Below are 15748 nucleotides of genomic sequence, written 5' to 3' on the forward strand. Positions count from 1 at the left end.
AAAATTCAATTTGACGAACCCAATTATCCAACTTTTCAACATTTACTTCCCCGTTGTACATAGGAAATTCAAACTTGACATTAAGCTTAATCAAAGGAGACTTAGCATGTTCTTTTGGAGATGGAGGAGGAGTAGGTCTATGAGATGAAGGAGGTGAAGAAGGAGGTGAGGATGGAGGTGTATATGGAGGTGAAGGAGGTGGTGGAGGTGGAGGCTTGCTCCTATTACCAACATTACTTTTTGGATGATTTTAACTTTCTCCTTCAAATATTGTTGTCCTTTCATTGCAAAATACTTTTACCATCTCAAACATATAATAGAAATCCTTTATAAAATATCCCTCATCCTCAGACATCAGCTCATATCCTTCTTCATGTGCCATGACTGGTGGAGTTTGTGACCTCCTTGAACCAATTTAAGGGTTTGGATCTTCAAGCACTCCTTCTCCTCCTTGTAATAATTCAAGAAAACACTTGTAAAAACCGTTGAACCTTCAAAACAACCTAGCTCTAACACCAAACTGATATAGCAATTTAAAAATGAAGTTTTCTTGTAAAATTTTGCAAGCTAGTTTATGTGTTGTGGGAAATGGATCGAAATTTCAAAAGCACATAAACTTAGTAAATTTAGTTAAGTTTTTCAAATTTTAACAGTGAAAAATAGACAACATGTAGCATCACAAAATAATAATTTGATAACGGAGTTCACCCCTTCTGGGCTACATCTCCAGATCAAACTTCCAATGTTGGCCCTTTAAGGTATATGCTAAAAATGTCAATTACATCAACATATAATGCTCAAAAACACTTCCATTACATCCAGAACACCCAAAAACCCCTTTGTAGGCTCTTATTAGGCTCAAAAAGGCTGAAAAATGGCCAAGTTAGACCTCCTTCATTTCCCTCCTAACTGTCCTCCAAAATTGACCCTCTGTCAAAACTGAAAATGAATTCTACCTTTGGCAAATATGCAAGGCGAAAAATTGGAGCGGGTTTAGTGACTTTTCCGCTGATTTTGGTGCAAATTATTGGGTGTTTAACTAACCGTCACGTCTGCTAACTCCCTACTCCCGATCATATATTGGTTGATAGGGCCAAGGGCTAGGCATGTGGAGGTTGAAATGCACATGCCCCTCTGTTGGCGAGCATAAATGTACCGCCAAAGACTAAGGGGGACTAAGGGGGTCTCTCTGGTGTGAAGTCCCAATTTGACCTCACACCATTTGGGATAGGAGCCCCATCCGGTATGTGGGCCCAGCTACCACCATGAATGTTTCCACTCTTGGTTATCAAATGAGAAGGTGTCAGAGTGGGACAAGAATGAAATTCTCAGGCAGCAAAATAAAATCAGCCAAAGATTGACAAATTGCATAAAGAGGTACAAACAAGTCTCAACAACAATAAGAAGAGATATGCCATGAGAGGGATTAGTGAGCTAAAACCCAATCAGACATACAATAAACATGAACATGCCATAAGTTAATTGCAAAGTAGTTCAAAATAGGTCACCGACATGGCGAGGAACAAGTAAACACAGATTCGAAAGAAGAACATACATGCAACCACTATGTACCAGTCCATAACATATTGCGTATATGAAATCACACATACAAATATAGTGAAGTATCAGACAACTAATAAAACCGCCAGGAGTAAGCATGGGAATCAGTACCAAAGATAAAGCACATATTATTAATGCCGCTGCAACTTCAAATACATATCATGAAATTGGTCAAAACCAATAGTAGAACATGGGCTGCTCATACCATTGCCTAATCCAAAACCCTAGCCCCACTGCAAATCCACTCTACTAGTTGCCAAGAGTTGAGTGGCTCTAGCTCTCAAGCATAAATCAGCTATCTATTCCTAGCCTCAACTCAAGCTCTAAAGTCCCCTACAATTGGGGCATCAAAGCACATTTATAGAGGTCAGGTGATCATTCACCTACCGTGACCCTTGACCTTCCCTCATGCCCTTTCAGCTACCCTCCTGACTCTTGAGCTTCCCCACTTCTTTCTCAAGCCAAAATGATTGCTACATGCCCACATCAGTCCTAACGTAGTTACTGATATAATGGTGGGCGATATTTACATTACGATGATGGAGAGAGAAGGAATGATGTAGAGGGTTATTGGAAACCCTAGAATGCTTGTTGCCCATATGTCGTAATGATGTGGATGCTTGGTCCTGGAACCAGCCTATTCTCTTGCCACTATGCTTCGCTCGCATTCATCAATCCTTTAGTGATGTGCCTTGGAGTTTATTGAGGGGTTCTTGGAGCTTGCAAGGGACCATCTGGCTTGCTATGCAAGTTTCATGATAAACCCTGAATCTTCTGCATAGACCAACATCTTGCTACCTTCCTTCTGCCTTGGAGCTAGCTTGACTTCAATATTTGTTGTTGACCAGGATCATGCATTTCCACAACATCGATCCCTTGAGTCATTTTAGCAACCAATTTGGCTCAAGTGTTTGCATAAATGGAAGGGATTTTCCTTTGCCATTTCAATTCTACACATGTACACAATTATTAATTAAGCGTCAAGAAAATGTACTTTGATTAAATATAAGAAATAAATATCACAATTAATAATGAGCAAGAATTCTTAGCCTCGAAATTGCTTGCAACATCATGGTCACAAATTTGTGTGTTGATATGCTCCACGCCTTGGAACCAAGGTGGCATTAGTTGTTGCTTTCCTTGAGTGGTTAGATTATTATTGTTATATCACCTTTCACGCGCCTTTTCATCCTTGGAGCACATTCTAGGAATTGTTGCCTTGCGTTGTTTTTAAACATTTGCAAAGGTGTTAAGTAAAACTCCTTTTCCATTGCCATTGAATAACACAACCCTTTGCAACCTTCAAAACTTACACTACCTTATCTTTAAATAGTATTTGTGGATGCGCAACATATTTATGAAACCCAGGATTAGCATGCTTGCCTCTTGAGACGTGACTCTGCGGCTTGCCTACCCTAGAAGAGGTCGCATAGGTACTCTTAGTGGATGTTGCATGGCTCATAGGGCCTGATTTAGGTTCGTGTGTGACCTTTGTGACTTGTGCAACCTCCAAGAGAAGCTAGGTCACATGGATCACAAAGGTCACATGACTGGGTGAAGCTCTACACTTCGACGACTTGGAGGCTGTGAATTTGCACTTATGTCGGTCAAAAAATGTTAATTCTAGCCAGGTCAATTTTAGTTGGAGAGTGTTACGGATTGGGAGTGAGATCATCTGCAAAATCTCCCAGCCACACTCCAAAACACCAATACAGACAAATCAATTTATCAATTCAGCATCGGTTTTCAAGGGTCCTATCCTTCGTATATTTAAACATCGCATTTGAGATTCAATGCACATCACATTATTAGGTTTTAGGCATCGATGTGCCCATGGCACGAATAACCTTCACACTTTTGTGTAGAGGTAGTTGAAGCTCAACTGGCTGCAACGATCCTTCAAAGGATATCTCTACAACCCGCACACTGCTACTACGCTTACTACGATCGCATTTTGCACCTGTTGTTTGCTTGACTATATCTATGTCACATTTGGACCCTTTTCCTTTGGAAATGCCTCTGGGACATCAACACCAGAATTGAAAGATGGAGAAAAGAAAATAAATTCATGATTTGATTCACAAGAACTAGAACCAAAGGAGTCATTGACCTTTAATGTTTCCACAACCCGATCTTCAACTTGAGCTCTTGCTCTGGAATTACTTGATTCCAAGTCTTCAATATCACAACTTCCATTTGTTACCGTATTAGAGCTTGGATTTGAAAATGGACTCAACTGTAAATGTAAATCACATTCATTCTTAGTTGTTTTGCAATCCATCTCTGCAGATAAATCTCTTATTATTTTCATTGAACTAGTTCGAAAATATTTTGCAAGAAGAATTAGTGTTATAATTACATTCACTGGAAGAGCCCATTTCTGCCATGTATTTCGCATGATCGAACCCTAAGAAGTAGTCACAAAGTCGCATCTTTAGACAGGTTGCACTCCTTGGAGGCTTGCCTGAGGAGTTAAAATGTGATCCAATGACTGTGAGTGGGAGTGTGACTTCTTGAAGGTAGCATAGTTGCAAAATGGGGCTAGGTGCATTTCAGGATTGCATCTTTGTGCCTCAGTCACGAGACTTTCCCACCTGTAGAGTCAATGGGTTCTCTAGTCATGATGTTACACATGGTTATCACTTGACCAGTGTCATTCTTTAGCCATAACAGCTCCACGATTCGAGAGCATGGGAAAACCTTAAACCAATACGATGATGCGCTAGTCCAAGTGCACTTCATGGCATTGGCAAGCTAGCTTTTCTTTTACTTGTTTCCTCCATTAATTCAACATTGAATCGAATGCCCTACCCTTAATCTAAACAACGCTTACAAATGCCTCCCATGTGCTGAAAATAATGCAAATCATCGTTTATATGAAAAACGCATAATAATGGGCCATAAGAAGGTGGAAGGCACCCCTCAGATCGGGCATTTTGATTTGGTTCTTCAACCCAACGTACATATTCATCATTGTTGGCAGATAAAATAAGGGGAAAGTTTCGCTGCTTGGGTCTCTATTTCGTTTACAAAATCTCCATGGTCGATGAAAACCCCTATGGACCTCTTCACTTGCAACATCAGGCGCGTGAATCATACCATTGTGACCACCTGCAGCTTGGTAATTAACATTTAGATATGCATCCTTCTGGTGTAGTTCCTTTTTCAAAAAATTCATCAGTATAGATCCCTGCACATATTTTAGTTGGATTTTCGCAATGCCATAAGAGGCAATGCTTCCACCATGTAATTGTAGTGGTCAGAATTAGGGTTGACTATTGCAAAGTGATTCATATATATAACATCAACACCAGCCCTCACATGTGTACGAGACATGCCCTTTGATTATGCCTTGTTACAAAATAGAAGGTGTTTCCCAACTGGCAAAATACTTAAGGATTTTTCAAAATGGTCATGCGTTATCTCATGGTCCCTTTACACAAGTTTGAGATCGCCTTCCAATATGTTGATAAGAATCTGTGTATATCCTTGTATTTCTTGAACGAGAGGCATTCTAATGCTTACACCATGACGAGCGCTTTACTTATTCCTTACAATAGTCCTTAAATTGAGGGAAATACTATGGGGGATTTGTTTCTCTCTCTCTCTATATATGTGTGTGTGTGTGTGTGTGTGTGTATGGTAGGCGATTTTACTCCCAATATGTGTGTGTGTGTGTGTGTGTAGACAATACAATATCCCATCCTTAAGTATGCTTATTGCACTCGACACTAGTTTATCATACAGTGGCCTCAATTGACATGTACCCAAGCCACCTTCTTTTGATCTCTTGAAATAAAGATGAAATGAGACCAATTAGTTTACCGAGAGGATTTATACATGTATATATTTTGTATGTGGAAGTGTGGAACTCAAACTAATAATGTGAATGATTCACTAAAGGAACATGAATCATGATTATTCCAAATTAAGGTGTTATACATCGAATGGTTGAGAAAATCAAGCTTCAATTTGGAGATCAATGTAAAACATGGATGCCTTTCATGGAATTGGTAACTGTAAGTGGATTTTCTATTATGTGTTTCCCATGGTGATGATGCAGTTAGAGGATAAGATAATGTTAGACAAGGTCATGGATTTATTTGATCATCCAGGGTTTCAGGTGTGTATGATGTGGATATAAACATTAATGAATTTAGAAGGGATGAGGATGGTGGTGAGGCGGATCCATAAAAAAAAAATGTATTCCCATGAACCTGAATGCTACTCATGTGATCATGCTTCAATATAAGATGAGAAGGGTCAAGTTGGTAAGAACCCTAGAGAGTGAGGATTAATTCAAAGCAGGGTTAGATATTTAATCACATGCACCTAGGGTTACAAAGATGCTAAGGGAAAGTCATGACTCTCACACACCCTAATGTGCATGCATGAGATGGGGAACCAACCATGAACCTAGGAGAATATGTTCCTCAACAATTTACCATGATGTCATGCCATGTCGATTAGAATGCACTCCTAGGGGTATATGAAGCAGGTTAAAATGTGAAGAGAACCCTTATTTTGACACTCTAGGGTTTCTCCCAACCCTAACATGGACAACATAATGGAAGCCAACTTGAAGTCTTGTATGTCCATAGACAGTGCCTCCACCAATTGACAATGTACACTATAGGAGGGTAGGTTTCAAAGTCACAGGGCTCCCAATGCTCCTTGCAACAATAATCATAAGGTTCATAATTGGGATAAAGCATGATGTGTGGATGAAATGTATGAGTCGTGAGTGGGTGCATCAATGGGGTTTGATAGGAAGAGTCGCGGGGAGAGTGACCGACTAAAGGCCTTATCAAAACCCTAGTAGCGTGGGGTCGAGTAAGGGGGATACCCAAAATTTTGGATATGCCCAAAAATTTGGGTGGTGTTGTAGCAACTACAACACCCTCCTATCATGTTAAGCTTTGGTTACAGTGTAATAAATGGGACCAATGTTGGGGCCAACTCCCCGCCCCTTTCACCTTGGCTCTGCCCATGGTTATGTGTAGTGCCATAAGGCTCGGAGTTGGGCCAGTGAGATGAACTCGCCAGCCTGACCACACCCCCAAACCGCCTGCCATAACAGTTTCACAATAATTTTTAGGCTTTATATAACAAGAACTATCGTGTGGTCTGTTGGTAATTCAAATGGTTGTGTTGTCGAAGGTCTCGGGGTCGAACCCTACTGAGGTCGATTAGTCCTTTAACAAACGTTTAGCCAATAAAACTGAGCCACGTGGAAACCTCCCATAGGGCCATGTAGAATCCTCCCATAGGGCCACATGGAAACCTCCCATAGGGCCATGTGGCAGCCTTTCATTGAGCCATGTGGTGGCATGTGGTTCGCCCAACCACAATCACCACAACCAATCATACTTTTCCACTTAGCCTGTCCTGATTGGTCCTCTGACAACCGTACCACCCAATTAGCCTATTGATGTCAACGCTACATCATCTTACAACCTGCCCAGTCAGATACCCAGTCAGTCATACAAGTTTACCTTTTAGTTATTTGTGAAAAACTTCAGAACGTGATAAATTTCTCATACAATGTCAGATTGAGACGATTCAAGTGTCGTTGGAATCAGAATGATGAGATCTACGATTTGGATTGGTTTATGGATATTTTGAGCACTTTTATTTTTGAGCATATATTTTATCCCCTGGATCACATACCCATATAAGTGTGAATCTCTAACATTGATATAGCTGCACAAGAACTTCTTAACATTAGACATGCATAAAAAAACAGACGACAAGAAATATAACATGAATAGTTCTAATGTTGTCGCCAAACCCTAAAAGAATGAGGTCAGTCCAAATTTACTTTGAAAAATGATGAAAAGAATAAGAGAGAGGAAATTTTAGTTTATTAAACCAAAACAACTCATCCTTGGAACTCATTTTATTCCATTAGATACATTTTCTCCAATGTTATATAATAAAATTCATGTAGTAATATGTCATAGCTCTGCTTCCAGAATAAGGGTGAGAATAATAGGGATAAAAGGGATTGAAAGGGGTAAATTAACATCATGCACATTGATTACCATAAGTGACAAAATCCTACTAAATTATATCAATACTAACAATCTACTTGAACCCATCTTCCATAGGAGACATCATATAACTATGGGAATTATACTTGAATGACGAATTATGATTATGTTACATTTAGCCTTGATCTCAAGAAGGCACTAGGGATGGTTCTAGAGATTGACAATGAAAGCAAAACTATAATACCTCCAATTAGACCAATATATCCCTTTTTAAGAAGCCAATTGAGTTGATAATATTATGTGCTATATCAAGGAAAGAGGGGTTAAGCATAGTACCTATTGAAATACTTTAAAGGACTTTGTCAAAATGAGAATAGCATTAGGGACTATAGAACATGAAATTTGAACAAGTAACGGGGGACCCAAAATTTGACTACACATGGTGAAAATTTTGAGGGCTCTAGTAGTGGCTACAAATCTTCCATAAGATCTGTTTGCATACTTCTATCGATTGTTGAGCACTTAAAAGTATGCACACCAACAATACTCTTTTTACCAAGGCTAATAAACTAAATGCCCCTCCACTCTTGTAGTTATTTCTCTTGTTAAACCTACTGAATCAGACCCCTCTATTATCCTCTTGACTGCTACCGAAGTCATCTCCTCTAATACACCTCTATTTACGCATAACTGTTAGATCAAGAAATAATTAGCTACTCTTATCTTTCAACAATGGGAGTCAAAATAATCTTGTGGCCCAGGTCTTAGTTCAACACCTTATCCTTGCCACTAATACACACCCTACCCCATACCAACTTGGTTGGGAATAAAAGGAAATCCCTCGTTTTGTCAACTCTCAGTATGTTGTAGTGACATTTTCTATTTGCCCTTTCTGAGATACTATGGTGTGTATTTTTTCTCCTCTCGACTGTGCTAATATATTACTTGGGACTCCATATCAACAGACTAGGCATGTTTCTTATCATGCTAAATATCATAAAAACCACTTGCAACATGATCTTCACACCTATTTTCTCACATCCTCTTCACTTAAACCAATATAACTTCGTACTAGAAATATCTCATTAAGAAAGTTAGTTTGAACCAATGCATTTCTTGGTGTTTGGTTCCACCTATAAAACGATATAACATCACTAATCAGTACCCCCTAATATGGTTCCTCTTCTTCAAGAATTCGTAGATGTATTCTCACAAATCATGGGGCTACCCACAATCCATTTTATTGAACACATAATCAATCTTATTCCTAGAACTTCTTTTCCAAATTCCCTATCTTATATCCTTACTCCTTAAGAGGTAGATAAGATAGAAAGAGAACTTGCACAACTGCTAACATCAAGCCATATTCAACCTTCATCCTCCTCATGTCCATCTCTCGTTTTCATTATTCCCAAAATGGATGTTTCTGAATGGTGTATCATGCAAGATTATTGTGCCCCTAATAATTCTACCATTAAAAGTTGTTATCCCCAACCACGGATTGAGGATTTGTTGGACCACTTACAAGGGGATCACTTATTCACAAAGATGGATTTAACATCTAGCTACCATCAAGTTCACATGCATGCAATAGAAACATGGAAGATCACTTTTAAGACAAATTTTGAGGTTTTTTAATCGTGGGTCATGCCATTTGGGTTAACAAATGCACCCGCCATGTTTTTTTTATTAGTCAATGATGTGTTCAAGCCACACTTGGGTAGGTTGGTGGTAATTTATCTTGATAATATTCTAGTATTCAGTAAATTTTGGGAACATCTACAACATGTCAGTAGCACACTTGAGCTGCAATAGGTACATAAACTTCAAGGAAAAGAGAAGAAACCCTATTTTGGACAACAATGAGTTCTATTCAGGATTCATACTTGATTTAGAAGTATTTTGACTAGATCCCTCTTGGGTACAGTTGTTGGCACAATGTTCAGTGCCTTCCAATTCTCACGACCTCAAGAGTTTCACGGGAGGTATTAATTTCTACATAAAATGTGTCTCTTATTTTTTCGAATTGGCCCACCCTTTACAATAGTTGTCCAATCAAGCAAAATTTCTTTGGGATATCGAGATTGAGCATCATTTTACTTAGCTCGAAATTCCTTTTACTTTGCTTTGTTGTCCATTTTCCAAATATGCATGAATCATTTGAAATAGAAATCAATGCCTCTCAGTTCGTGATTAGGGATGTCCTTAAACAAATAGGTCACCATGTAGCATATCATTTTGAGACTCTTGCAGAGGCCAAGCTTATGTACAACACATATGACAAGGAATTTTATAGCTTAATGCAAGCAATGAAGCAATGGGACCATTATATTCTTAGAAAAGAAACCATACTCCATACTAATCATCATCCAATGATCTTCATCAAATCACATAGTAAGATTGAAGAGAAAGACCATATGAAGTGGGATGCTTAAATTCAAAAGTTCCATCTTGTGATTAAATATAACAAGGGCATAGCTAATAAAATCATTGATTTGTTAAGCTCACTACCTAGTCTGGTCCTGCATAATCTAAAGGATTGTTGCGCTTCTTTTGATGCCTAGAAAGAAATGTATGCAACAAATCCAATATTTGGCGAAATATGGCAAGCTTTGCAATAGCCTATAGTTATCAACCAAACTCCTTTTCTTGATTATACCATTCGTGATGGATAGTTATATAAAATTAACCAGCTATCAGTGTCACAATCTAATGATCATCTCCTCATCTATAAAGTAAGTCCTCTTCATGCATCAGGGTATTTTGGCACATCCACGATGATTCTCAATCACCTGTGCCACTTCTAATAGCATGCCTTTCCCAAGCAAGTAGAAAAAATCATTCGAGCATATCCACTCTATTCACAAAGAAAACCATCAAACTATAAGCGTGGTTTGTACCAACCTTTAGATGTGCCCTCTCACCCTTGGGAATACATTTCCAAGGACATTTTGAGTGGTCTTCCTACTACTTTTTGAAAACATGATGTTATTGGGTTAATGGTCTGTCATTTTTTTAAGATGGATATCTTTCTTCCCTAACATAAGACCGTCTCTGTTTCTCATACCATGAATCTCTTCTTTCATCATATTTGGCCACAATTTGGGTTACCAAGTAGCATTATTTCTAAACAAGATTATCGTTTTCTCAATATCTTTTAGTGTACTCTCTCGTCTATGCTAGGTTGTCAACTTCATTTCTCCACTACCTTTCACTTGCAAAAATATGGCCAAATCGAGGTTGTCAATCATACTTTGGCTCACTCCCTTCACATATATTTGTCTAAGAGCAAACATTGGGATTCCTATTTGCTCATAATAGTTACAATAGGGACACACACTCCTCTACTGGGTTCTCCCTTTCGAAGTTTGTTTTTGGTTTCAGCCAAGTGTACCCTCTAAGATGCCATTGATTATCACCCCTTGTGGTTATGCACATCAACAACAAGAACAAAAATCAGCTCAATGTTTTATACACTCCATATCTCAACACCATACTCAGGTAATTGTTGCTTTACAAGTTGCTCAGGATCATGCCAAACAAAGGCATGACAAACATCACACACCCTTGTCATTTCAACCAGGAGATCGTGTATGACTCTTGTTGGAAAAGAAATGCTTCAAGGGCCAACACCATAAGTTGCATCCTCTAAGATATGGTCCATATATTGTTCTAGAATGCATTAGAGGAAATGCATATCGCTTGGACTTGCCTTCCAAAGTAGGAATCCATAATGTGCTTAAAGTTAACAAACTAAAGCTCGTTAAACCACCTCTCCTTGAGGAATCAGTCATAGTTCAACAACCCATGGATAATATTATTTATTTTTAGCCTCCCCTACTAAAGGATACTATTCTTGATTCCAAGATGAGGACATCTCGCCAACATACATGCATATCATACCTTGTAACTCGAAATGGACACACCCTAGCACAAGAAAAATGGATGATCACACAAGCATTGCAATGTGATTTCCCTCATTTGGTGGTAGAAGCAAGGATTTTATCAACTCTAAACAAGGGGGAACTGGGGAACCAGCAAAAGTGCACCTGTTTCGAGACAATTCAAAATGAGGAAGGCAACATCTAATAATGTATTTGATGTTTTTCATCCAAAATAATTGGGAAACTTAAAATAAGGAAGGAAATATCTAAATAATGTTTTTTGTTTCCATGCAAAACTATTTGTAATCAAGTTAATAAGAAAGTGTTTTTCTTATAAAAGATGACCTCTCCCTCATAATATAATTGTGGTATTCTTTCCAAAATCTTGTTGTTTATCTCTCTGTTGTTTCATTGTGTCATATATGATTAACAATTTTTAGATCTAAATATAGATAAAAAAACTCTCCTATATTTATCATTAACAAATCACACCACTCAAATATTTACCACTCAACCATTACTGACTATATTTCTATATAATAGTTAATAAATTCAACATTGAAAAAAAATCAGCTTTAAATATTGTGTCCTAAAAAAACTCTTATTTTTAAATATATGATTAAAATTCAAAACTTATTTTTTTGATTATAATAAAAATACATTTTATATTTATCATTATCCAATGAGAACTTTAGCATATTTATCACTTAACCATGACTATACTTCTAGATACTTGTGAATGAATTCTATATTATGAAATGAAAAAAAAAAACCTCTTTTTTATACAATTATCCTATTAGAAAAAATCCACTCGCTTATTATGCATGGATTATGTCATTACATGAAGTGGCATATAGCATGGATGTGGATGTGGATGTGGATGTGTTTGTCTATGCCATACGACAAAATTAACAAAAGTTTTTGGGTGTTTATAATGTCAAAATTTGGTTTTCAATCTAATTTTTTTTGCGGACATCACCCTGCCGTGGGGACAAGACTCGAGTGCCCAAGGTATCTCGTCATTAACGTACACGAGTATGCTCCCATTCTAGGCACAATGTACGCCACATCGTGAAGTTTGGACAATTGATACATCATTTTAAAGATTTGATGTGTACATTGCAATGGAGGCTCCATAATTTTTTATTAAACATTGGTTTGATACATATCATATTATGGTATATGTGGGGTGTGTTGTGCAGTTTTATGTCTTGTTTTGTACGGTTAATATGCCACATACGATGTTAGTAATGACCAAGAATGAAACTAAAAAGTCGAGCAGAGATTGCTCTTTTTAATATTCAAAATGGCTAAAATAGATTACATTGTAAACATCAATAATAAATGTTTGAAGTAAAACTCAACACCTATGGAGAAGAACTCAAGTAAAACTGAATTGTCTATGACACCTAGCAAACAACATAATCAAATATATGACACCTTCCTAACAACTAAGTAACAGTGAGATTAATATCTCAACACCCCATCTTAATCTCAACTGTTACATGTAGTGACACTTACAATGCCTAATTGTTCTCTTTGAAATTCGAATACATTCTTTCCCAATGGCTTTGTGAAAATATCTGCGAGTTGATCTTTGGAACCACAAAAAGGAAGTACTATGTGCCCATCATTGATAAGATCCCGAATGAAATGAAAACGAGTGTCAATTTTCTTGCTCTTTTTGTGGAAAACATGTTTTTTTTTTATAAAGGAATTGTTGATTTGTTATCACAGTATATTGGAGTTGGCTCCTTCTAAATATTTGAAATATCTTTCAATAGTATTCTATACCACACAACTTGACAAGTTGCTGAATTTGTTGCTACATATTCTTCCTCTGCATAAGATATTGAAATGATTTACTGTTTCTTGGATGCCCATAAAATCATTTTGGTTCCAAGATGAAAAGCACACCGTGAGGTGCTTTTGCAATCATCTAAACTCCCTACATAATCGTTGTCTTTATAACCTTAAGATCATTTTTGCAACCTTCCAATGAGCAATCTTAGGTGATTGCATAAAGCCAGAGGCAAAACTTGTTCCAAACAGAATATCCGATTTAGTTGAAGTGAGATATAACAAGCTACCAACTAGTCTTTTATACATTCTGGAATCAACTGGTGGTGCTACATCTTCTTTTCTCAGTTTTGTGCCTTTAGCAATTGGTCATTCTGAACTTTTGGATGATATCAGTGGCATATTTTTGTTGACCAACAAAAATACCATTAGCAGATTAGTGAATTTCAATGCCTAAGAAGTATTTAATGACTCCTAGATCTTTCATATCAAACTTTGTTTGCATTGCTACTTTGAAATCATCTAACATCATATTTCCTGTATAAATAAGATCATCTACATAAAGGCATACAATAAGAATTTTACTTTCATGCATTTTGGCATAAAAAGTTGGCTCATGATTGCTTCTGCAAAAACTACTTTTGATGAGATAGGTTTCAATGCGACTGTACCAATCTTTTGGAGCTTGTTTCAAACTATACAAGGCTTTCTTCAATCTATGTACCTTATGCTCCTGGCCTAGAATTTTAGAACTAGTAGGCTGCTCTACATAAAATTCTTCTTGCAATATACATTTTAGGAAAGTAGATATTACATCAAGCTGATAAAATTTCCATTTGTGTTGAGTTGTTGTGGAAAAAATGGTTCTGACAGTGTCTAACCTTGCTACTGGAGAAAAGGTTTCACCATAGTCGACACCAAACTATTGTGAGAATCCTTTGGCAACCAACCTTGCCTTATGTTTCTCAATCTCTCCTTTTTCATTTAGTTTGGTCTTATATACCCATTTTACACCAATTCTGGTTTTGTCTCTTGGGAGATCAACTAATTCCCAAGTCTAATTCTTCTCTATGGAAGAAATTTCTTGGTTCATTGCATCTACCCAATTCTTTTCTTTAATTTCTTCTTCAAAATGAGTTGGTTGAGATGAAATAAATGCAAACATATTCTGCTGGTCAAACTCATGCTCCTGCTCATATATTTCTCTGACGCTTCTTATTTTCTGATTGTCTTCTGAAGATGTTGAATCATTGGTGGATTCACTGCTTGAAGATGTACCATTTTCAGAATGGTATGGATCTTCTTCAACCTGTAATCTTGGTGGCTATGGTGGATAAAAACACTGACTTGAAGCTTCATCAACATGATCAAACCAAGATTTATTTTCAAAAAAAATTACATCTCTTCTTAAAACAAACTTCTTGGTAATTGGATTATAAAGTTTGCAGGCCTTTGATTGCTCACTATAGCCTATGAAAATACATATTTCACTCCTATCATCAAGCTTCTTTCTTAGGTTATCAGGAACATGTGAAAATGATACTGATAAAAAAATTATAAAGTGATACATTTACCTTTTTACCATCCCGTTCTTCTTGAGGTATTGTATCTTGGAGAGTGGTTTTTGGAGATCTGTTGAACATACACTGCTGTCAAAACTTCTTCAACCCAATAATTGTTTGAAAACTTCTTCTCAGGAAGCATACATCTAACCATGTTCATGTTTTACTAAATTTTCCTTTTTGCTACTCCATTCCATTGTGGAGTATGTCTTCTTGTGTTTTGTATTATGATTCCTTGTTGTTGACAGAAAGCTTTGAATTCATTGGAGTTGTACTTTCCTCCTCTGTTAGATCTGAGTACTTTCAAAGGCTTTCCACTCTACTTTTCTACTTCTTCTTTGAATTCTTTGAACCTTGAGAATGTATATGATTTATTTTTTAGAAAATACACCCATTCCTTCCTCCTATAATCATCAATGAATATCAGAAAATAAAGACTACCACCAATAGACGGTGTTTGCATTGGGCCACATATATCTATATTGACAAGCTCTTAAGGATCTTTTGCTCTAGAGGAAGATGTGGGAAAGTTATCTCTTTTATGCTTGGATAGAACACAAATTTCACAATTATGGTTTTTTTCATTCATAGTAGGGAGACCAATGGCGATTGATTGTTTCTGAAGCTGACTTAGACTCTTGAATGGTATGTGGCCATATCTAGAATGCCATAGTTGAGACTCATTTATTCTTGACACGTTGTGGAAAAAAGATTGTGAGAGATTGTGACTTCTAAGAGTCAAAGGAAACATCCTATTCTTGGTTTTTTCAACCTTTGCTATTAATCTTCTATTGGGAGGTTTTTCATAGATATAACATGTGTTACCTTGAAACATTAAATCACAACCATGTTCCATCAGTTTTCCTACACTAATGAGGTTATGATTCAGATTTGGAACATAATAAACATCAAGAATGTATTTCTGCTGATTTTGTTTAATAATAATAGG

The sequence above is a fragment of the Pinus tabuliformis genome, chromosome 8, assembly GCF_031772625.1.
Source record: "Pinus tabuliformis cultivar Carrire ecotype Pingquan chromosome 8, CPIR1, whole genome shotgun sequence".
Lineage (NCBI taxonomy): Eukaryota > Viridiplantae > Streptophyta > Pinopsida > Pinales > Pinaceae > Pinus > Pinus tabuliformis.